Source organism: Periplaneta americana, chromosome 3, assembly GCF_040183065.1.
Source record: "Periplaneta americana isolate PAMFEO1 chromosome 3, P.americana_PAMFEO1_priV1, whole genome shotgun sequence".
Classification (NCBI taxonomy): domain Eukaryota; kingdom Metazoa; phylum Arthropoda; class Insecta; order Blattodea; family Blattidae; genus Periplaneta; species Periplaneta americana.
In genome coordinates, this window is record NC_091119.1 from 152,116,468 (window position 1) to 152,143,483 (window position 27,016).

A 27,016-nucleotide genomic window follows, 5' to 3' on the forward strand; every position below is an offset into this window, starting at 1 on the left:
CTAAGTAATTAACATAAACTATTTAATATATGTGTCATAATATGAGCAATTGATCAAACAAACCAGGTGAATTGACAAAGAAACATAAGTGGAACAACATTAATCTGGTACAGGCAATGACATCATATTACTAAACTAAGGAAAAGATAAAAGACCATTACAAAATAAATCGTCGTTGTTCCTGCAATAACATATTTATCGATTTTCAGATTTTGCTCTATTAAATAACTTAAATAGTGATACAGCAAATAATAAAATCTCCTATTTGTAGGCCTAATTATATTTATTTGTTTCGAAAATGTCAGAATTCACAGTCTCCTATGTACGGCTGCCATGCGATGAATAAATGTGTTTTTTCTTCCTACTGAAAAATTTTATATTTTGTACATAGGAGTTCTTGCAGGAACAACGACGAAATATAGTCTACTGTTTACTGTAACCTCTATGTATGTGTGTAGCGTAATTAGAAAAGGATAGACTAGAAATAAAGTCGTAGGCCAATATAACATGGTTGAATTTTGAATTTAGAAGTGCAGATCCAACATAAAACAAAATGTCATAAATCTCATACCTTACTCCGACCGGTTACCCCAATACATTTCGGACGAAGTCCTTAACAGAAGTGAGTATCAACTCGAACTACCGAACGACTACTATGTAGATACTGACTGATACTGCCTCACACTCTTACTACGAACGAGACAAATGAAAAAAAAATGAAGGAAGAAAAGGATTATTGGAAATAAAAACAATGGTTTCTGGGGTCAAGGATAAGAATGAGAATATGAATTATGGTGAAAAACTAATAAGTAAACGGAAATAGCGAACTCGGGAGCAAGTAGAGTGTAGGCCTACTCGTTGCAATCGGTTGTCAGCTTATAATCGCTTCAGACATAAGCAGAATTTGTGTCATGAAGTCTATACTAGAATGATGTCATTTAGGCCTAAGAGTTCCATGAAAATTTTCCTTAAATATATTATTCTGTTAATGAAAACAGACACTCCCAAGGGCGTCTCGATAACATGTTTCCATTTTTCGGGTACGTGCAGTGGTTTCCACGAACGTGGATGATAAGCAGTTTGTCACTGAGATAAAGAAGTGAGCATGACGGCAATTCCTATGACAAATAGTCTCTAAACCTGAGACGCAGTAAACTTGAAATGCCCCCTACGTGCAAATAATCTTCAAAACATATACAAGCGCAACGTGATTCATAGGACTTGTTTTATCCACTTCGACAAGAAGGTAGTTTCCGAAACCAAAATAAACCTGGCGTGTCCCATCCATTAGCTCGGATATTCCTAAGGAGTGTAGAAGTTCAGAAGTTGTCCGCTCGATCAGCAGGGTCGACTGCAAGCCTAAAACTTCATCGCATATTTTGTTTTTTAGTAATGTATATTTATTTTATGGAGTATTGGACAGTATCGCACATTCACATTCCGTTTAGAGTTACTCTGCGTTATATGTGATCAGAAATCTTTTTTTTTTTCATCATGTAAATTTTATAAAAAATAATATTATATTTTTATGTGTCCAAAGAAGTATGAAATTTTCGCGATAGTATAACTAAAGGAGTATGGAATTCTGTAGCGGATATTTATGGAAAGTAAAGTAAAGTCATATTGTAAGTCATGGAGGCCACAGGGTGACGGGATATTAAGCCTTACAGCTTTACAGTCAGCATTCATGACAGTAGGGATGTAAGTCCTTTACCCCCAAAGAAATTACTCCTAGAGCCAATTTCGGTTACAGTAGATTACAGTATATCAATGGAGAAAATTCAAGATCCTATCGGTAATCGAACCCGCGACCTTCCCGCTTGCAGCATTATGCCTTAATCGCGACGGTATTTTGTGACCCAGGAATTTATAAGAGCCCTTAATTGCGATAGTCCAGTATTTCTTGATATTAGGCTATATTAATGTAGGTATATTTGGAGATTAATTTCAGCATATTGCAAAATAAATTGCTCACTAAGCCTGCACATTTCTATAGTGTCCATTATGAAATTTGTTTTCCCACTTTTTACAGCCAGTTTTATTTTCTCTTTACAACGGAGTATGGGATCAGACCTGTGGTGTCAGAGTGCAAAAGCATGAATTCCAATTACCGATTCCGACTCGAACACCGACACCGACTTCGCTCCGTTTCTGACTCAAGCCCTGTCTCCGATTTCGAGTCCGACATCTGCCCCGACATCTCCTCCAATACCTACACCGACTTCGACATCTGCTCCGACTTCGGCTCCAATACTTATCAGACTCCGACATCTGCTCCGATTTCGGCTCCAATACCTACTCCGACATCCGCTCCGACGTTTGCTCCAATACCTACTCCGACATCTGCTCCGACTTCGGCTCCAATACCTACTCAGACTCCGACATCTGCTCCGACTTCGGCTCCAATACCTACTCCGACTCCGACATCCGCTCCGACTTCGGCTCTAATACCTACTCAGACTCCGACATCTGCTCCGACGTCTGCTCCAATACCTACTCCGACATCTGCTCCGACTTCGGCTTCAATACCTACTCCGACATCTGCTCCGACTTCGGCTCCAATACCTACTCAGACTCCGACATCTGCTCCGACTTCGGCTCCAATACCTACTCCGACATCCGCTCCGACTTCGGCTCCAATACCTACTCAGACTCCGACATCCGCTCCGACTTCGACGCCAATACCTACTCCGACTCCGACATCCGCTCCGACTTCGGCTCCAATACCTACTCCGACTCCGACATCCGCTCCGACTTCGGCTCTAATACCTACTCAGACTCCGACATCTGCTCCGACGTCTGCTCCAATACCTACTCCGACATCTGCTCCGACTTCGGCTTCAATACCTACTCCGACATCTGCTCCGACTTCGGCTCCAATACCTACTCAGACTCCGACATCTGCTCCGACTTCGGCTCCAATACCTACTCCGACATCCGCTCCGACTTCGGCTCCAATACCTACTCAGACTCCGACATCCGCTCCGACTTCGGCTCCAATACCTACTCCGACTCCGACATCCGCTCCGACTTCGGCTCCAATACCTACTCAGATTCCGACATCTGCTCCGACTTCGACGCCAATAGCTACTCCGACTCCGACATCCGCTCCGACTTCGGCTCCAATACCTACTCAGACTCCGACATCTGCTCCGACTTCGACGCCAATACCTACTCCGACTCCGACATCCGCTCCTACTTTGGCTCCAATACCTACTCAGACTCCGACATCCACTCCGACTTCGACGCCAATACCTACTCCGACTCCGACATCCGCTCCGACTTCGGCTCCAATACCTACTCCGACTCCGACATCTGCTCCGACTTTGGCTCTAATACCTACTCCTACTCCGACATCCGCTCCGACTTCGGCTCCAATACCTACTCAGACTCCGACATCTGCTCCGACTTTGGCTCTAATACCTACTCCTACTCCGACATCTGCTCCGACTTCGGCTTCAATACCTACTCCGACATCCGCTCCGACTTCGGCTCCAATACCTCCTCAGATTCCGACATCCGCTCCGACTTCGACTCCAATACCTACTCCGACTCCGACATCCGCTCCGACTTCGGCTCCAATACCTACTCCGACTCCGACATCTGCTCCGACTTCGGCTCCAATACCTACTCCGACTCCGATTTCGGTTCCAAAATCTACTCGACTCCGACATCTGCTCCGACTTCGGCTCCAGCACCTACTCCGACTTCTACATGTCTGTCTTTTTGCTATAATGAAATTCGCACATGTTTAACATTGTGCCACTCTGTTCTAGAATATCTAGAGAAGTGGATCAACTTGTAAATTTGAATGGGGTTTTAAAAATCAGAGGAAATGATAAGAAGAATTACAGTTTTACAAAGTCAGAAAAGTACTTTAAGGAGATTTTTAGTAACTCCCTTAACTTTTTCTACTCATATTTTTCCCCTCTCTCTACAACATACCGTCTCTCGATGAGACTTCTCCAAGGAGCTTCCATGTACTAACCTCGCGGCAACGCTGGCTGGGGATCTGTACGAGGCCTACAAGGCGGCTGGGAAAATTACGTTACAGATTCATTCCGATTCTGGCAGGATTTCAACCCGTGAATTTCGGATAAAATGACAAATGCAATGCTCTTAAGAAGACTGTATTTTATAAAAAAAGTCAGCGATATTGAAGCCAATGTCAGTTGCAGCCTTTCATTTCATTATCTATGCTGGTACCTGCCGTTTGTTCCGATCATTCAGTGTAGGCCTACTTAGATAATATCCATTGAGTAGGCCTACTATACTTTGTCCTTGTACACAAAAATATGCATAAGACTGTGAGATATTGAAGTTTCATTCTGGTCCAAGTTGTGGCAGCCCTGTTTCTCCCATACAATACCGCAAAACAAACAGCATATCATGCCCAATTATTCATAAGACACGCACGCAGTCTTCCTTCTGATTACCACGAAGACAACTTCCAAAGAGACATAAATTATGCATTGCCCACTTCTAAAACATTTCGTCTATGGACACAACACTATTCAGTTTATGTGCTCAGCAGTAAGGCTGACGTAGTTTCAAGAGTATCGATCGAATCATATCGACCGATTCCCCTACAATTATTTTACCGAATTTATTTGGATTTGTGCATGCGACAAGGAAGGCGTTTCCACCGTCTCGTTTCTTTAAAGAAATTAAGGAACGCGGAGTGTAAGTTGACTATAGGGAAGCATGGGCACCTGCTGGGAGGGATGTTACACCCCATACCTCGTCCCGTGATGTTATTTCTGGCGAGGTAACACATTTCTCACACTCGTATTCGCGTGCGTCCGCTCATAATAGCTATGAAATAAATCGACATCAGGAGAATATGTTCGTAAACTGCACTCTTTTAAGATGCTTCAAGACAGTCGAAATATGATATGATTTGATGTATTTACTCCAGCAGCTTACATTGGTCGTGATGACTCTTCACATTTCTGCATACAGCGCCATCACTTCCTTGGATACATAATTTTCTGCTTACGCTTTTTTAAATATCCAGCTATTACATATAAATGACTCTGATCACTTTTCTATTACGTCACTCACCTCTGTTTCTCTCCCTTCATTTTCTATTTACCCTTCCCTTTCATAGTTACCTATTTTATTGTAACTAATCTCATTTAACTAAACAATCACTTCTCTCAACCTCTTATTACTTGTTCCCAACATTGTTTACATTAGTTGAACTCTTCCTTAGTTGTTAACTTATTTATTCACTTGAATCACTAATGTTCACTGACCACTTATTCCCATTAATCTACTCTGTATATTTTCAGACGAAGTAGTTTCTACACTTTCATTACATTTCCATTCCCATTTTCTTTATTATATTTGTATCACTACTTACTTATTTATCACTCCCTGGTTATTATTTGTATCTTATCCTTTTTCACTATTATTCCCTTGCCTTACCGTCTTTTCTGTCACTATCACTCTTTTCACTTTATCACTTTCCTAAGTTTTGTCACTCATGCATACTATTTTCACTTTATCACTTTCCTAAGTTTTGTCACTCATGCATACTATTTTCACTTCATCACTTTCCAATGTTTTGTCACTCATGCACCAACCTCATAAGTTATAACTCTTCTGTCCTTTACTTCTTCCCACTGACGTACCTCTATTCGGTGTCGCTAATGTTACTTCATCCCTTCCAGTTCTTACAGAATCTTGACTTCTTATCTTAGTATCTCCTTCATCTCTCGATCCCTTTTGTAATTACTGAACCATATTTGATCTTCTAGCTGGATTCACTGAACTCTTTTTGCTGTTCTCAGCTCCTGTATGACGTCCTTCTATTCTCCCCTGTCTACCTGATGTCGTCATCGTTATTTTAGTTCAAGCCTCTTCACAGTCGAAATATATATTTTATAAGGAGTGGATTGAGATTATGTTGCAATTTTAAATTTCCTATGAAGCTGAAGAAACGAAAAGTAGGCCTAGTAGCAGCAGCAGTAGGCGTAGGAGTAGCAGTAGCAGCACCAGCAACAGGAGCAGCATGGCAATGGTCATCAACCTTTGTTAAAAACGTAGTAGGCCTAATCATAGATTACGAAATCAAAGTTAAAAAATAACCATGGTTAAAATGTAATTTCTGTGCACCATTAATAAATAATCACCGGTTACTTAGGCCTACACAAGGTTAACTGACATCTCATTTAATCACTGTGATAGTACAGTAGAGCGTCGATAATCCGAACTAATTGACGTTCAGTCCTGTTCGGAGTATCGATTCGTTCGGATTTTCGAACATAGAGCAAAAAAGACACAAAAATAATTTTAACTATAAGCTTATACTGTATTAAGTTTAAAGATTTCAATAAACCTACATACTGTACTACAAACAACACCAGACTTTTCGAATTTTTACTGAGCTTAGTTTCTTTGCAGCCAAGTCTCTAACTTGTCGTAGAGAGGCCATCTGCGTTAGTCTACCGTGCACTCAGGCATTTTATCTAGCCAATTTATAGCCGTCAGCGTGAGTAGACCCAGGGCTTTCTTCATCTTGGTTTTCAGCTACGCCGTCATCTTCTTTACTTTCTGCTTTACTTTCTGTTACAGCAGTCGGAATTTCGTCATCTTTCAAAACTTGGTAGCCGAAGTCATTTTGGTCAAGGTTCAACCATTCGTTAACATCGTCCTTGTCACAATTTTCGAAGCCGAGTGTGGCATTAAAGAGTCGCAACTTCAGTTAAATCTTCAGCTTGCACACATTCCCCTTCCTCATTTTCTCCTGCTTCTATACCTTCAGATCACAATTTTTTCCATCCAGAGCCGAGAGGGCCGAGAGTGAACCATGTCTGTGCTTTTTCAAACTGATTTAGAGAAAATTGAGGCTTCGGGTTCGGATTTTCGACGGTTCAGATTATTGACGTTCGGATTATCAACGCTCTACTGCAGTGGTTCCCAACCTTTTTTGACTGACGACACACTTTACTGAACGCCCACTATATCGCGACACACATTTTTTTATTAATAATAATATAATAATAACAACCAGTGCTTTTCTTCTGGACTAAAGGGTGGTGGAACTCTGTGTAGAATATTTTATTTATTTATTTATGTATTTATTTATTTCTTTATTTATGTATTTATTTATTTAGTTATGCATTTATTTATTTGTTTGTTTGTTTTTGTCTGTTTGTCTGTTTATTTATTTATTTATTTATTTATTTATTTATTTACTCTGGTGTAGTTAAGGCCATCAGGTCTTCTCTTCCACAACACCAGGAATACAAAATAGTGAACGGGGAGATTATTACTGTTCACTGCACGGTAATTATGTCATTTTTAAGCTCCTTTTCGTCCAGCTAAAACTTTCAAGCTCTAAGCGGAATTCAAAGAAAAATTGTATTAAAAACATGATTATTCACGCATACAGTATTTCTGTTTCATGATAAAAATGCAAGAAAAAGGTGTCTGAACGCCGTTCAAGCGTGTTTCGCCAGAAAAAAAAGCACTGATAACAAGTTCGAAAATTCTAGAAAACAAGCAGCAACTTGAGTGACATTAGAAAAAGACAAAGGTATGTCCAAAAATCCCAACCTATCTATGCTGGATGTCCGACAAAAGATTTGTATTATCGTTTTTGAAAACTCACCTATTTAAATTAATGTCAAGTGTGCGATTGGTGATTTTGCACAGAGTTTCATACGTGACCTTATGGTTGACAGACCAACACGTAAATCATCTTCAAGATGCAGCAGTCTGTTTATTTGTTTAGATTTCACTATTTTCATAGAAAATGCTGATTCACATAATTATGACGTTGAAAATGGCAGTTACAGATATTTTTTTTTGTTCATTCGGGACCATCGGCTGATTTGACAAAACATTTTCGCATATAAGACACTCGAGATTTTGTTTACATTCATCGGCACGCCACGTAAAACAATATTGCAAGTATTAATCACTACATTTACGAAACGCAGTAGGTGCGTTTTTGTGAACCTTGAAGAGAATTTTCGCTCACATTATTTGAATTAGCATTGCTGTCATCTAACCCAGAACTTTATTCAGATTGTCTTTTTCGAATTAAAAATTTGTCAATGATAAAATCTAAAAATCTACTTTTGATAAAATAGTCGCACTACCACCTGCTCACACGTATATACTGAAACTGACCAATGTGTTCCGACGATTCTAAATGTATCTGTCGGAGAGTGGCAGTGATTGCGTCCGCAATCTTAGAAGATCTTGAACTGATCTCTAAAGATAGCGAAAGAAAATTAATAGATAAGAGTGAAATTCAACGAGAAGTGGAGAAAAATTGCAGTACTTTGCTTAAACAAGAACTGGAGAAAAAATGTTCTCAGGGCATTTATTTCGACTGTAAAGACAAAACATTGTTTCTGTCAAAAAAGGGTAGGCATTCAAAATATCACAGAGAAACCAAAATGGAAGGACCAGGCAGCAATATTTCGGTCACGCTCCACTTTCTGAATCACCTATTGCAAAAAATGTTTTTTAATTAATTCTTACAATGTTGGAAAGAAAAACAATTTCCTTGAGATGTGATAGTACAAATACTAATGTCGGTAATATCACTTCTTGAAAATCACGTTGGAAGACCTCTGCAATGGTATATTTGCCGGACTTTTCATGGTTAAGGATTACGTGGACTTTATTGTAACAAGTGTAGTACCGTAGTTTCCCCTAACTATGGTCCACATTTGTCACATTTTTCTTGGTATATTCAATACTATTCATCCAGATTAAGTGAAATTTTGGCTTCGGACTCTTGTAAGTGTATATTAAATAAATATTGACATATGTGTTGGAAATTGTTTAATTACAAGTGTTGAAAAAATAATAAGCATTGGTACATAGTTGTATTCTGAGTTGCCCAACTATGGTCCACTTATATATTCATGCTTGAAAGCAATAATGGACTATAGCTGGATCTGTAATTATTCGTAAATCAATAAATGGAGTTTCTAATTTAAGGGTAGAAACATAATCAAGCATAGAAATATTAAAAATAAATGAAAAGTGCATGGATTCTTTTTATTAATACACATTGCATAAACATACAATAAAGAAGTGAAATCTGAAAGTAATTTTCCTGCAATAATAAACAACTACACTCACCGGCAAAAATACCGGGCCACCTAAAGTTTCTCAATTTTTTTTATGAGGTGAGAATCAGAAAACCCATTATGAAATGAAGAAAACATTGCTTCCCGGAAAAAAGAAACTCTTTTTTATTATCACTTGCGCTATCATTTTTAACGCCAAACAATGGATATAATTAAAAGGTGTAATAACTTACAAATTGTTTCAATTTTCTTTCAAATGTTCAACTGATTTTGTGGCCACCCAGATGTTACTAATAGCGGATATTGCCTCCCCTCAGTAATTGCCGCTTCTTACTATACATGAAACAACAGCTCCATTGTTCTTCACTTCCAAAACTTTTCCTGGCCACAATTCCTCCTCATAAGTAACTACCATATAACTATGTGCCTTTAGCATTATTTTAACAGATTTCGTCTTCTTTTCCACATCTGACTCACTGTCTGTAAATATGGAGAGTACACCGGAAACATCATAATCTGTATCCAATTCAATATCATCGCTCTCATAGTCACTTACAGGAACGGTTGTGATCTTTCTACCTTGAAATTTTCGTTTTACCGGACCATCATTCGTGCTAGTACCATTGATGCTGGAACAGCCTGTTTCTTTATTTACTAGTCTATAATGTTAAATGGTGTTTTAGAATATACTGAGATACCGTATTTGCAGAAGTAAATAATCAAATTGTTCACATTTCATTAAAACAAATATTTCAAAATTAAATAAAACTATGGTCCACGAAAAATCGTGGTACATAGTTGAGGACCGACTTGTAGCCTTGAGGTTAAACATTTTTCACGCAGAGTCCTTAACCTCTGCCAGTCTAATTATTACGTGAAAGTAAACACTATATAGCCAGGTTTAATTGTACAAAGAATCATATATCTATAACTTACCAGTTCTACAGAGGAGAGCTTAATAAAACAGACAATCACAAACTGAATGATTTCGTGTCTTCACTCATTCAATAGAACGATGCACACTGACCTTGTTAAGCACCCATATCATTGCCACGTGTAATGGTAGATAGAAGCATCTATGGGGAACATAATTACATCATAGTGGCGCCTTAAATGGCACACGCCGAACTCTTGGAGGACTAAGTAGTAAATAATGCGTTTTGGACCATAGTTGGGTGCCTGGACCATAGTTATGGGAAATTTACTATTACGGAACCACCAGCAGTGATATTTCAGAATAATTCTGAGTGAAGGAAACGTACAAAAAAGTGATATTCCTAGTTTTCCATGCCACATACAAGCTACGGAAAGATTGGTATAAATGGTCAGTGATTTTCTTCTGTACGTGGCTGTAATACAAGAGATTCCTACATTATAACAAAATACGAGTAATAGCCTAATTTCCAAACATAGACTACAATTTGTTAATGCTCTTTATTTTGAAAAAAAAATATTTAAAAATTACTTTTTAGAGAGAAAATTTAAAGTTACGATTATTGTAATATCTGTGTTTTTCTTCTTTCTCTTATTTTTTTTTTTACTTTTTATTCTGTTATATAATAAAATGTCTTAAAATTATGTGGAAGACCCCCTGAGCACGAGTATGTAACTTATTCTTTCTGGGGATGCCAGAGTAACTATTATATATATATATATATATATATATATATATATATATAAACAATATGTATCTTTGTTCTAGCAATAAAGTATTATTATTATTATTATTATTATTATTATTATTATTATTATTATTATTATTATTTGTGAACTTCATAAAAGGAAAGAATTAGCTAACTATGAGAAGAAAGGTCGTACTTTTCATCTTTTCAACTAGGTAAAAATAACACTGGTAACAGAAAGAAAGACAATTACTGGATGGAACTCGAAAGTGGCTACTTCCTCGTCGTGAATTCTGAGGTGTTACAACCTTCTTAATATTAACCTTTTGTTCAATAAATTATTTGATTTGCCTATTATTTATTTTTATATCAATCTTACCTTGTGAAAATTGAATGAATGTTACAGTATGTAGAAAGTGAATAGCTGCGAAGTAATTCAAATATATTTTAGATAAAAACAGAAAACTTTAAGATGAATACGCTCCAGCAAAAAATTGCCCGTTGAGGATAAAATTTAGTATACTTTTTTTTTCTTCTCTTGCACGGAGGAAGGACCCGAAAGCTTGCACTGCAGTCTGAGGCTTATTGTGCTTACCACTCCTGTTCTGTGAATGATTGAGTAGCAGAACGGCCGCGCTCTTGTACAAGGAGGCCTACAGCACGCTGTACCGTGAACTTCACCCGAGCTTTGGTATGGATGATGATGAGTCCGAGGTCCAACTTCGAAAGTTATGTAGCAATTCTGCTTCAATTGGTTGAGGGAAAACCCCGGAGAGAACCCAACCAGGATTTGAACCCACTCGTTTCACGGCCAGACACGCTAACCATTACTCCACAGCGGTGGACTTGGGATACATAATACTGAATCTATGAAACATTTTTTTAGACCTCCTTTTTTAAATTCTTAAAAAAATATATACCCTCCTTTTCGAACACCCTAATAAAGAGCTAGTGCAATTTCAATTAGACCCGCGGTTTACAGGTGAGTGGCTTTCCGTGCAGAACGCGGTTTATTTCTGTGTGAAATCGAACTGAAGTCCATAAGTAACACATGTCAGCAATCCAGGACGAGGACTTACCCTTTCCCCTCACTCCTCTGGAATGCAGCTCACAGGGGGCGCAGCGTGCTTCGCGGCCATAAATTAAAAAATCATTCATCTTCCCCCTCTTGAATTTATCGTTTAACCCCAACAAATCATGCAGGCCAGGTGGCTCCAAAACAAAGCAATAAATACTTGGAGCTGCGGCTGCTTACCTGTCGGCATTCTGCGGACGAGACAGACAGAAATTTAACAGGAAGTCAAACTATCAATCCAGCAAGCAGTCGAAGTCTTATAGCCAGTAAACCACTCGTTCTTGTTGAGTATAGAGGTAAAAGAGAATGTCGTCTCCCGCAGAGCGACATAGCCAAAACAAAAACACATCAGCAGGATCTTGTTCGACAGTCACAGTTTTATCACGCTTACTTATAGACATCAATTAGTTGTGACATAGGCCTATTAGCTAAAGAAAGACGACTTTAGAAATATGGGTGCGCTTTTTACGACGATGTAACATTTGAGACGTTTAATAATAATAATAATAATAATAATAATAATAATAATAATAGCACAGTCTAGTGTATACAGTCACGAAGCTCAATACACAGTAAATATGCATCCATAGATAGTTGCTAACCATTAGGATCGCTACTATCACCTCATCACAGACAATGCGAAATAGTAGCTGCACAGTCTATTGTTCCTAGTACCCTCATAAACTCAAGCTTCGTGACTGTATATACTAGACTGTGTTAATAGTAAACCACCTTGGTTTATCACTTGGCAGAACGCTGGCTTACAACTGCGAACCCGAGTTCAAATCTCGGCGATGGGGGAGTCCCCCAGGGGGACTTGTATCTGTGGTGGACAAAGTCAAGGATGTGATAATTTTTCTTTGGTTTCTCCAGTTTTCGTCCTTGTCATTGCATCAACGCTCTACACAATTTCCCTTTAATTAACATCTCCGTCTCGAAACATAAGGTACCACTTGTGTTTGTGTGACGCCTAATCGATCGTCCGCCGGGTGTTCCTCGCAGTTTTCCCAAAGATTGGTAGATGGCAATGGTGATGGGTTCTAGACTACTCATCGATCTGAATTAGAGGTAAATATGCAAATGCAATTCAAAATAATTAAAATTTAACTTAATGTCCTATATTTTTATTTGTTAAATCTGGCGACCCTAGACAGATGAAAATAAAGGGAAATGATTTAGAGGAGCGGAGTGTAGATCATCCGTAACACTTCAGCTCAAATAAATTTTTTGCGCATCAGTGATGGATTGAGTTGCATGCCGATTGTTTTACTAAGCTACACAATCGCAGTATAGGCGTGCCGTCTCTGCCATGAACTCTTTGATTTTTGAAGAAGAGAGAAGAGTTCTGAAACCCAGCACATACCTCCGAAATTGATTGCTACAAGTGGTTTCGGGTGGGATGTCTTCCAGCATACACCAGATCCCTTAGGTGACCGAATAACTAAAAATCACAAGGTGTGAGATCGGGTATCTTGCAGGCATGGAACAGGTTCATTCCACCCAATCCATCGTCCTGGAAATTTCATGTCCAAATGTTTGGGGTAATATGCAACGTACATAGGGCAGCAGCACATGAATTCAGTCGTGCTTCCCAAAAATAAGATTCATGTCAGTACGTTCCCCATTAGAATTCTCGTCTTCTCTCATTGTGAAGGACTCTGTAACTAAGCCGTTTAGATAATGAGTTCATATGAAATTTTTGTCTGTTTACGGTATTTAACACGATGCACATGTTTAAGGTACACAATAACGGACACCTTGTATAACCGATTAAAATATTTCTTCATTTTTGTACAGTTAATATCATCATTAGTGAGTGAAATGTTTTCATTATTGGTAGTAGAGTAGCAAAGAAAAGCTTCCTATCACTTATAACAAGAGTGAAAACAGTGCCACCATCCCAAATTCTTTTCAGGGCCGTGTATACTAATCACAGACGGTAACCTACTGACCGTCCTGTTTACTGCAGCACTGGGTTTGAAGACTAAAATGGCTAAACTGTGGGTCACGTGGTGCTGTAGCGTATTGCAGCGTCCAGCTGACATTTCTATTCTTCCCAGCACTTGTTGCCGTGTTAGTTTGTCTGCAGGTCCGGTCGGTTGTGTTGATTAAAACATAAGTTTGCTGAATGTTGTGTCGTCAGCAGAACGTAAACAGCAGAACCTGTTTCCTCCCGACACTCCATAAATACAGCATCCGTGGCGTCTCCACTGCAGCAACCCCGCACATTGCCGCGTGAAGATGTCGGCAAAGCCGGCGGTAACGACTCCATTTCCTCTTCCACTCACCGGCCACTTTTTAACGTCTCTCTTCCTGTCTATGCATTGTGTGGTAGATAGGCCTATACGGATATTCCAAGACTGATGGAATGACTGAAGCCGTTTTAAAAGCTATTTGAAGCGGTGAGATCAATAACCATTCCATTTACACAAGTTTCGAGAAAAATGCAAACAACTTTTTTTTTTATTTCTTACCTAATTATAATTTTTTGCACGTAATATTTCTGGTTGTTTTAGAGATCAAGGCAAAGTAATATACCAACTTTTAAAGTCGTAACACTTGTGGAAATATACAAAACTTGATTTCAAATTTGCAAAAAATGAATGACCAGAAGTGGACTTGAATGGTTAATGATCTCACCGCTTCATTTATCTCTAACTACATTTATATTCGTCCTCTATGGTTTAAGGGTTAGCTACTATGTCTATCATATTATCACGGTTCAAACTCGGTTGAAGTTGAAGATGATGAAATTTTAAGGGAAAACGCGACTGAGAGCGATGAAATATTAAAGAGAGAATAAAAATCCTCAGAATGGCTTCTTTTGAAGTGAAAGTAAAGTCTGTTCTTGAATAAAAGGATTCCAATTAATATTCAGCTAACAATGTGGGGTTTTAAGAGATAATAGAAGTCCCAGAGATCGATAAAACTTCCTAGCATAGCGTCTTTCGAAAGGGAAGTGAAGTCTGCCTTCACTGAGAAGGCTTGAAGGAAGCCCAATCTCATAGGGATGGGATTTTAAGGAGTTATACAAATTATTAATACGGTTTCCTTTCGAAGGGAAGAAAGATCTCACCTTGACCAAGACTGTTTGAGGAAAACTCAGCTCAGGACGATGGAATTTTAAGAGATGTTGAGAAATCCTCAGCATGGCTTCCATCTAAAGAAAGTAAAATCTAACATATACTAAGAATTTTTATAAGAGAAATCTGGCTGACGGTGATAGAATTTAAAGTTATTATTATGATTAGTAAGATTTACTTTGAAAGAAAGTAAAGGCTGCCCTTGGTGGAGAGGGTTTCAAGGGAAATCCGACTGCGAGCTATGCATTTTAAACGACGCAAAAATCTTTAGTATGACTTGGTTTTCTTCGAAAAGGAATTGAATCGGTTTTTTGAGAAACCTCGTATATCACGAAATAAAAAAAAACTGTTTAAAAGAAATGCATGAGTTAAGAACTGAAATATTTGAAATGAGAAATGTTCGTAAAAACATAACGAATATTTCTGTATGGAAAAGAATAAAAGGTAAAAAAAGGTAAAGGTATCCCCGTAACATGCCTTGAAGGCACTTGGGGGGCATGGAGGTAGAGCCCCATGCTTTCCATGACCTCGGCACTAGAATGAGGTGGTGTGGTCGGCACCACGCTCTGACCGCCTTTTACCCCCGGGATAGACCCGGTACTCAATTTTATAGGAGGCTGAGTGAACCTCGGGGCCGTTCTGAAAGTTTGGCAACGAGAAAAAATCCTGTCACCACCTGGGATCGAACCCCGGACCTTCCAGTCCGTAGCCAGCTGCTATTTTTTAAAAATAGAATATGACTCAATATTCATGTTTAAAAATGTTTGACTTATGGATTCCTCAAACTCTGGTAAAGATTTAACATAACAATCTCTTTATTTCTTGAAATAATTGAAAATTTGGTTTAAGATAATACGAATTTGATTTTCAAAACCAGTATTTAGAATCTGACTTCATAATTTTTGTTTCATGTGAACAAATTTTGCTCTAACCTGTATGAAATGTCACTAAGAATATAAATAAAAAAGTTCTGCATGAAATAATCTAATACAATAATACATTACAACACAAAAGACAACAACATTATTATAAACAAATCCAAAATTGAGACACAAAATAATTAATTTACCAAACACAACAGTGGTCGTCAGCACTCGCTGAAATGAGTAAAGTGTAACGAGTGCATCGTAATATGCTCCGTCGTGCAGAAAGGAGAGGTAGAAAGCAACCCGCCAGCAGCCACGGATGCACGCCGGTGCAATGTCTTATCCACGGGTAAGAGCCGATAGCCTGAGGGTGCAATGTGGTGATGATCGCTGGTCTACATGATAATATTGCTTGAGATGGTAGAGATCTGTAGGAGAAAAAGTCAGATACAATTTTATTTATGAAATATGAAGGAAGATAGGTCTTAAAGTAAGTCCAGCGATTGTAGTTTATCGCTGGATAGCGGACGGTTCATCGAGGTAATAAAAATGTCTATAACTTGTTTAGGTTCTGAATTTGAGTTTAATAAATTCACTGTTAGAACAATAACGAATTCAATGATAACAGTAACATTAATTTCGGCACCAAATAAAGGAACATTTCTATCTTGCCATAACTTTCTGAATGACTTCGGAGTCCAATCAGTTTGGTGGAGTGTACGAGTAAATAAATAAATAAATAAATAAATAAATAAATAAATGAATGAATGAATGAATGAATAAATGAATGAATAAATAAGTAAATAAATAAATAAATAAATAAATAAATAAGTGAGTGAGTAGCCTACATAAACAAATAATTAAATAAATAAATAAATAATAAATAAATAAATAATAAATAAATAAATAAATACATAAATAAATGAGTGAGTAGCCTACATAAACAAATAATTAAATAAATAAATAAATAAATAAATAAATAACTAAATAATAAATAAATAAATAAATAAATGAGTGAGTGAGTAGCCTACATAAACAAACAATTAAATAAATAAATAAATAAACACAGCTTTAATAAAATTAAGTATGGAAAGTGGCCATAGCGTACTACTAATTCTGTTCATCTCTATCTAATGTTGAGGATCAGAAAGTATTGGCCGCCTACTTCCCTTGAACATGTTGATACTCTTACTATACGCTGTATGATGCTTACCAGAGGAAAAGACAAGATAACGAAATTTTAATGCAATTTGTAGAGAGCAGAAGAAGAAATTAGAATAATATCAGCTCTAGTTTATATTTCAGCAGACCGAGCAAATGGTTAACATGCTTGCCTTGAATTCGGAAGGTTCGTATTTTGATCCCTAAGGCCGGCTGTACAAACTGGGTTTTTTGTGTTTTACCAAGTCTCTCCAGGCCAATTCCTATAAGTAGCATGCTAAATGGCCGAAACTACTACTCTCTATCGGAAGACAATAGAGTTAGTTGTGGCAACCGCGATGAATACGTGGAAACGTCAAGAAAAGAACTGTTGTAGGAGCTGTGTAATAGTATTTTGTTCCCTTATATTCGTATTAAAAATTACATCTATTGAAATGAATTATTCTGAGCATTTATTAGTCCAACAGTTCTTGCAAGCAATGAAATAGGCCCTGTGTTATAAAGTTCACAGTATAATTTTATTGTCATTACTAGTATTAGAACTTGTGATCCCTGAAATTATTTTATCATTGTTTCATTAGTCATGATATAATTTTACGTCTCTGAATAGCTCATTAAAGAAAGAATTGCAAGGAAGCTGTTACAGTCTGCATGAAATGTCTAATAGCTCACATATGCATGTGCGATGAATTTTCTAGCGGGAAGTCTTTTTGCACGGTTAAGGTAACTGTACTCATAAATTACAGCGATAACACTGACCACACTCCCGCTGAACAGACTACCAACTGATGGAGTTATGGAAGTGGGGTCTTTGTTGGATGCAAAGCGCTATATACATCTAATTATAAGTAGACCCCAAGTTATTAATAAAATCACTGTGTGAAATGTGTAAGAACATAATTATCTTCTTCTTGATTCTCTCACTATAAAGCCAATGGCCTGGTAAGATCTCTCGCCAGACTAGATCTTCTGTCCTCAGAACGGTAATTAAAAATTGATGGGGTACATTATTAGTCCATCCTTTGCACAGATACGGAAATAAAATTTGGAGCTCCCCTGTTGTATAAGTTTCGCTTACAACACACTGCGCATGTGCAGTAAACAAGAACCCCTGTATATATGCTACTTGTGGACAGTCGTGCGAAATTGTTGCTTTCATACAGGCGGACTCCCATCAAGACTCCTCCAAACTTTGCACACATACGGAAATAAAATTTGGAGCTCCCTTGTTGTATAAGTTTCGCTTACAACACACTGCGCATGTGCAGTAAACAAGAACCCCTGTATATATGCTACTTGTGGACAGTCGTGCGAAATTGTTGCTTTCATACAGGTGGACTCCCATCAAGACTCCTCCAAATTTTAATTCCGTATCTGTACACAATGCTTCCAATTTTTCCTTCATATGTGCAGGCCTATAGTCTGCAGTTCGACTTAAAAAATCTCAATTTACTAGCCTGGACCTGTCACATTCGTTATTGTGCAAGTTTCGCTGCCATAGGTTAAGATAGGCTTACTAATATTTTATGTTGATGCAGAGATGAACAATCATTCAACCACTTCGGGGGTAACAAGTGATCTGCACAAAGATCTCCCTCAACAGTTATAGCTGGTTTTCGAAACCGGATTTCGCTACCTAGCGTAGTTCCCCAAATTCATCACGATTGGGTACCTCTCCCATACACTGGCCGAAATTTTGTGAGAAAACTCTTTCCCCATGACAACTCGAAGCAGCGCTAATTTCGTACATGCAATCTCTAGAGATAGAAAAGGTTGTACTAATCTGTGATAAAAGTATGATTGAATTCTCACCTTACACTCAAGTAAGCATTGACTAGAGCATTTGAATGAAGGCAACCAAACGTGTTTTGTTTTGCTTTTTTAGTACTCTGACTCCCACGACCAAGATAAGCCACTTCAAACTCAACTGTCAATCACCGACAGAGATTTAATGATACATATGTAACGCATGATGTCTTAGAGCACTGGTTCGAACGTTTCGAGTGCCATGGACCTTTTGAAACTCATATTTCATTTTGGCGGACCCAAATTATTTTGTGTCATTTAGGCTGCTAATCATGTTTTATACATAAACATTTGCATAATGCAGTGAATTAAACATCTTTACTTAATTGACAGCGATATTAAACTTCAGTTTTAACTTTTGAATATAATCTGAAAATATAAGATTATTCAAAAGTAAGTTCCCATTTTGAAACAGCTGTATCTTTTGTACATATCAGCACTTTGGTTCCATATAGGTTACCATTACTGTTTAGAAGGTTTGGGCTTTCTAATCGATGCGTGTTTCGTTGCTATGGTAACTGTGTCACGCTTGTATAAACAATAATTGTTGTTCAGAATACAGACGACAGTTGTAGGAGAATAATTATATAATTTATACAATGGTTTTACCTTTACGAGTTCGAATTGGCCTCCATCAATTCTATTACGAGTGCAATATACTGCAGAGTTGTGGACGCCCTTTTTATTTTTAAGGCAAGCTACGGACCCCAAACCTTTAAATTTTGGTATCTGCCTAGACAGGTAGCAATATTAATAACAATTAAATTGAACATATAGGCTAGTATATACCCGAATCTAAATTTCATGGGAAAAAATCATACCTCTTTTTGTTTCGGACAATTCTTTACACATCTGGTTCAATATTAGCCTTAAATCAGGTTCACCATCGAGGTGATTTCTATGTTTGTTTTTCAGGAAACAAAGTATTCAAAATGTTTGTTCGCAAGGATATATGCTACAAAATGTAACTAGGTATTTCAGTGCCTTTTCATCTATTTTCTTATACTCAGAAAATATCTTTACCCAAAACTGATCAAGGGTACATTCTTTGAAAAATATTTTAAATGAGCCATTACAAGTAACATAAACAAGTTCATCTTGCTCCTCCTCAGACAAAGTTTTTACATATACCACACCATACTCGAAAGGATTTCTTATCCGTGAGTTTTCAGAATCTGATGGAGGGAAGTAATCTCTGGAGCTAGTCGCTAAATCATTCAGATGATCAACGATGATATGTTGTACTTCTTGTGGCAATTATTCATCAGTGGACTTCAGAAAAGACTTCAATGTTGGGAAGGTGCTGAGACTACCACCTTCAGCTCGGCTTGCCCTCAGCCGTATTTTTATAATTCCTGCCTCAATCCTGTCTCCAACGTCAAAAATATTCATACCACTACCTTGAAGACTCATATTCAAGTACGCAAAAACATCTGCTAAGTAGGTTGTCATAGGTAACCAAGAGACACATAGAAATTTAGTATCACTCAGAATTAGTCGTACTTCATCACTTTTGTGTACAGAAGTGCATTGGCAGAGCCTTCTTCAGTTACAAGCCGGAGCCATACGTCGGCAACACTGTAATTAACTGTCAGCCGGAGACCGACCATACAGTACAAGTGTTTGTGCTTATGCCGATTTTCAATGTAAATTAATGTTACAATATAAGTGTGTGTCGATGGAATTATGTTCGCGGTCGTACCAAACGTTCATTATTGATGTATTATAAACTATGTGCGTGTTGGCAATAAAATCAAGACAATAAATGAAAAAAAAAAAAAATGGTTGCAGCCTTTCGAAATTTTTACGGTTAGTGATGACAAAGTAAATATTAAATATTGTATTAACTACATTTTTGTAGTCTTACTTGTGGTTTGTGATGTATCAGAATTCTAGCCAAATTGTTGGGTCTCGCCTGCTATATCAATAAAGTTGATTTTCAAGTTCATTGTAAACAGCTGTTTTGTGATCCCATAAAATAAGTTGCAGTTTTGAAGACTCGGAATGCCTACTGTACGTCAGAACTATCTATAATTTTTAGATGCACGCATTCACTTTGTTGGTTTTCAAGGTTTATTTATTAATATTATTCCTTTTGTAATAAATTAGTTATAAACATGTTTCTTTTCACTTCGTATTTATAGGATTTAAAGTTCACTAAGTTTACGCTAATTGGCACATACTTAACAGATAATGATGTGTTTTGTTACGTATGTTGAAGGTATTTTTCTAAATTTTTTTCATAGATCTTTATATTTGGCCTTGGCCTATTTAAAATTATATTTTTAAAAATTTATAACAAATAATTTAGGATAACAGTATTATTATGATGACTGGCGAGATTCAAACTAAAACTGGCTTCCTAGGTATCGGAAATATTTATTGAAAAGCACGACAGATCACATGGAATTAAAATGTAGGCCTATATGATATTCTAGATCTTTCACGTCAGAGGTGAAACAACATAAAGCGACAAAACATTGTCAATTTAATAGCCACATAATGGTTAATTGATTTGAATAGGGTATTGCGAAAGTACGTCGTTATTTTATTTATTTTTGGTAGAAGTAACATTTCTTTAAGTATTTATTTATTTTCCCTAATACCATCAATTGAAAACACGTATGATTTTAATTTTTTTGAAGGTATAAGTGGCTGTATGCAAGTACTTAGGCGGTATTCTGAAATTCAAACAAAATACCATTTCGGATTCCGTAATAAATTACGTACATCAATATGCTGAATCTTGATTATATGCACTTTGTTTTGTATCAATTAATGTCGAAAATATACATGTGACAACAAAATCAAAGAACAAAACGTCAAACGTCATGCCTTCATTTCGCCTCCTCCCGCCTCCACTCTGCGTTGCCAAACCTACCTATGCTCCGGCTTGTAACTAAAGAAGGCTCTGACATTGGTTACCCAGATGAAAACTTTTTCACCTATTCTTTGCAAAATTGAGTGGGTTATAAATTTCGAGATGACTTCTGCGGTATGAAATTCGCATGAAGGTACTACAAACGAAAAGTCTTAAGCGTGAAGAATGGTTTTGGTAGAAGTAGTGAAAGTGGTGGTTGTAATAATTATAGTCTTTTTGTCATTGATGATGATGACGGTAGTGGTGGTGGTGATGGTGGTGGTAATGATGCTGATTAACATTATCAGATCAATAACGTTCAAAAAGTATGTTGCAAATATGTGTTTATACACAGATAAATAAAACTAGTCTGCGTTACGTATTTCTGCAGTAGTATATTAGCACCTCTGAGGAACCAGTTTTCTCCTGTTATTACCATATGAAAACATTTCGAAACTCCGCCAGCGCAAAAGACAAGAGACAGTGCTTCATGAATAAAAGAATTCTTGTTTTACAATAATTTTTATGTAGTAGCTAATTTAAGAGAAAATAAAGTCATAGACGTTTATGATCTTCATTATGGAAATGAAAGCGTCTAAACAGCAAAACGGACATATGCAACTCGGCTATGAAAATGATGACGTGACAAACACGCATCTTTGGAGACGGAGCTTTGGAAACACAGCATTCAAGACTAGTTTGAAAATAAATGAATACGCCGTAAATTTATTTAATAATGAGACATAATTAGAGAAAGAATGCCTAAGTTTATGATAGTGTTACGTAGTAAATAAACTCATGAAGTGGTAATTTTATTAGAGATCCGTTAGTCTGTTTTTATGAAACATTACCTGTTTGTCTTGCACAGCGGATTTAATTTTCAATAAAATAATTTAATTTTGTTTTATAAGTTTAAAATAGATATTATTATCTAGGCTTAGGTATTGGGAAGCATTGATTTAGTTTTACATCAAAAGTTCAATTTTCAGTAGAAAATATATTATGACCTCATATTTTTAAACTTAAGGAATATTTTTATAGAAATGTAAAAAATAAAGGCGATTCGAAAATGTCGTAATTCGTGTGAAGATATGACGTTATAACATAATGCAATAGCCACTGACGTAGCTCAGGCGGTAGCTTCTTTGCCTACTGATCTAGAACTGCACTAGGGTTCGATACCCACTTGGGCTGATTACCTGATTGGGATTCTCGCAAGGTTTCCCCAACTGTAAGGCGAATGTCAGGCATTCCCTGGCGATCCTCTGTCTCGTCTCGCCAATACCATCTCGTTATAACCAATTCTATCGAAGCGAAATAACCTACTAATTGATACAGCGTTATTAAACAATTTTAAATTTAAGAAATGCGATAGCTTTTCGAGTTAGACGCTGTGAATCAGTCTTCTCTGTGCTTAGTTTCTTAATTGATCACAAATTGCTTATTCATCAGTTGTAGAAATATAATATGACACGTATTCTTGCTGGAAAGTTACACACGAAAAATCTTATGTATTATGCCAAGTTGCCATAACAGACAAATCTCGTCACCAGTGAATATAAAATTTATATTTCAGAATGCAATTGCCATTTTCGTTTTTAACTTATACATATCCAGCAGCATTCATTCACCCATAGTTTTCTGCCCAAGAGCAGATCTTTCACTGCAAACCCAGCATTCTCCAATCTTCCCTATTTTCCGCCTTCCTCTTAATCTCCGTATAAGATCCATATACGTATCTTAATGTTGTCCATCATCTGATATCTTTTTCTGCCACTGACTTTTCTCTCGTTCACCATTCCTTCCAGTACAGCCTTCAGTAGGCAGTTTCTTCTCAGTCAGTGATCTAGACAATTTATTTTTATCTTCCTGATCAGTTTCAGCATTATTCTTTCTTCACCCAGTCGCATTAATTCCCATAAATTTCTGCACCAACGCTGTTTACTGCTGGAGAGAAATAATTTAAATTTAAATCAATTTTATTATAGTGCCAACAATCAAAACTAGTGGCTCAAAAGGAGTCCATCGACGCAATCATGATAATATCTATATGCAAAATCACAACTATTTAGGAAGTAATAATAAAAATGTCATATAAACATGTGTCCTAATGTCAATATTTTCAGTTACACTAATTTGAAGTTGTTAGTAAAATATCTATTTTCTTTAAGGATAAAAAAATATTACAAATAGAGAATGAACTATTCAGAAGTGTCATTTCTTTAATTAGCTAGTGTTCTGAAGCTAGAAATATGTTAATTGCTTTGTACAGATTTTGCTTTTCAATTTTTAACTAAAAATGACATCATTCTTACGCATTTATCACAAAAATTGTTACAAATCATACGACTTTAGGAACTTGATGCTTTACAGTTTAATTATGCATCCAAATGTACAGTCTTAAAGAATTTACAAGAGTGGTGTGATTTGTAACAATTATTGTCATAATTGCGTAAGAAAATGTAATTTTGTAGATTAAAATCGAAAAAAAAATATATATATATATTCTGTAGGGTACGAAGCAACTATGGAATTCACAACACATTTCTAGCTTCAGAATATTAACTAATTAAAGAAATGATACTCCTGAATAGTTCATTCATTCCATTAAAACTCAAGAATAATGGTATTTTACAAACAACTTCAAATTAGTGTAATTCTGGAAATATTGAGATTAGGACAAATGTTTAGGCCTATATGATATTTTTTGCTCAAAATGTCTTCGGAAATAAGCTCCGTAAGGGACAATAAATCCTCGTGAATCACTCTGTATATTATAGCCTATGCTTATGTTTGAGCACTATATAATTATATTTTAAGCATGTTTTCTTCCAAAACAACGCCAATCCCTATCTAAAAGCTTGTGTTATTGTGCATAACTTGAAAACTCGCTCAGTACATTGACCGGCGGATACAAAAACTAGCCCAGTCCTTTCATAAAATGGACTTAACGTATTTTGGGATCACACTTTTAAATTAAAGAATGTTTATCTTGTCTTTTATTTTTGTTCATGGGTGTAAAAGACGTAAGCTGCCAAATTTAGATAGACGCACATTATAGGCCTACCGAAGAAGAAAGTCTAATGCAGTTTCCTTATCTTGTAGTTTTTTTTTTAATATAGGGATTGATATACTATTTAATGTTTTCAAGATAGTATTAACCGTTGAACAGATTCTTGATTCCACCTTAATCTTAATTTATGAACAATAGCAACAAATTTTGTACGTGCAAAAAGCGTATGTTTGGAAAGCGTTTTTGGTGAAGTTTGAAACGCTGTCCTCATAATAAAGCTGTTGATAAATTAAGTGAACTCATAATTTAGATTTAAAATTTAAATTTTTAGATTAGACTTTATCGATATTAACATTGTGAGTCTCGTATCTTGTAGATTTTATCTTCATTTGCACCTAAAGTTAGTTGGACAGAAACAACTGATTAGCTAAACGCAGAACTCATTGTTTGTTTAAATTTATCTCTGGTCACGAGTAACACCTCATAACAACCATAACGTAATGACTACTAACACAAAACGATTGCGTTCGCTGGTAATACATTAAATATTTTACGACTTACGTTTATTGACACGATACGAGTTTACGTCTTTCCTGGTGTAATGAACGAGTTTCACTTTTGCAATCTCTGCAACGCCCTCCAGCAAGAATTGTCCTTCCTGCAATATCTTGGAGAGAACATTCTACATGCTGTAGAACGATCTTGTTGTTTGTAGGCTATGTTTGGTAGCATGGCGTTTGGTTTCCAAGGCAGCCATACTCGGTTTTTCATTTATACAAAGGAATCTTTCATAACTTTACGTGCAATTGTTTACGGCTGTATACACTAACGGTCTTACTAATAAAAACTCTATATACAGACGTTTAACTGTCTTATACTTATACAATGAGTAGCTCATTTATACGTCGTGTGTAAATTCCTTACTAATAATCATTACATACGTCGCGTATAACAGTACAACTGTTACATAGCTACGTCATAGTTTCGTCATTACTTCGTTACGAAAGATAATAGAATATCTGAGGTTCTCTATTGCATCCGGTAGAGCGCTCTAGTGTGGCGTGTTAAGTATCGATAGTACAACTGGCTCTAATCGATTACCATACTATATTTTGGTCAAAGAGTACAAGCTACAGTAATATTATTCTAATTATTCTGTGCTCTTTGGTTTGTTCTTCTTTGGTTACTAGGCAACCATCATCATAAAATGACAATCGATACGAACAGCTGTTAGAGGGGCGGCCATTTTTTCTCTATATACAACGCTTAAACAAGGGGTTTCGTGTGTATAACTACTGCAAAGCAATTCCCATTGTATAGTTACAGCCTGTTTATACGTCCATCGCTTCTGCATGGTTTATTAGTAAAGTTTTCTGTCTCAACTCTGCATAAGTCTAGTATAAAAACTATACACGGTTTATTAGTAAGACTGTAAAGAACGAGCGATTTACAAAAATTTAATATGCCAAAACAAACTGTACGACACAAAATATATATTTGAAATCAATGCCGTCATTTAGGATTTGCCATTCGTTCATAGTTTTCTGCCTAAAGACAGGTTTTCACTGCAAATCCAGCATTGCCCAATATTCTCTACCTTCCGCTTCCTCTTACTCTCCGCATACAATCAATGCATGTTAATGTTGTCTACCATGTGAAATCTTCTTCTGCCTTGACCTTTCTTCCGTTCACCATTCCTTCTAGTGCATTCTTCACTAGGCAGTTTTTCTTACAAGCAAACATTCTGATGGGGACAGATAAAAAAGTTAATTTTTTTTCTTTCAAAATGTTAATAATGCCAAAAAAGAAGTGCTTATACAAATTTTGGCCACTCGACCGCAATTACGACGGCCGTAAAATATAAGTTCGTCAGGGACCGTTAACAGAAAGAAAACATAATTTCATTGAAAAAATTTGTTGGAACAGACACAGCAATCTTTTTTTAGCTATTTTTTTAACATATTCCTCACCAGAATTGAGACATTTGTCATATCATGGGATCGACACAGAGGTGCAGACGATTGTCAAACGCTGGTTCCGATCCCAGGCGACTGACTTCTAAAACACAAGGATACAAAAATTTATCCCATGATATGACAAATGTCTCAATTCCAGTGGGGAATATGTTGATAAATAGCGCAACAATTGCTATATCTGTTTCAATGAATGTTCCTATGCAATCGTGCTTTTTTTCTGTAAACGGCCTCAAGGAAAATCACTTTCTGGACGGCCTCGTAATTGCGGTTGAGTGGCCAAAATTTGTATAAGCACTTCTTTTGAGATTATTTACATGGTGAAAGAAAAAAAAATAACTTTTTTATCTGCCCACATCAGAATGTTTGCTTGTTAGCCAGTAACCCAGCCAATTTCTTTTTCTCTTTCTAATCACTTTCAGCATTACTCTTTCTTCACCTACTCTTTCAAGCAGTTTAATTTCTTATTCTGTGTCTATTTCACACGCTCCATTTCCTCCA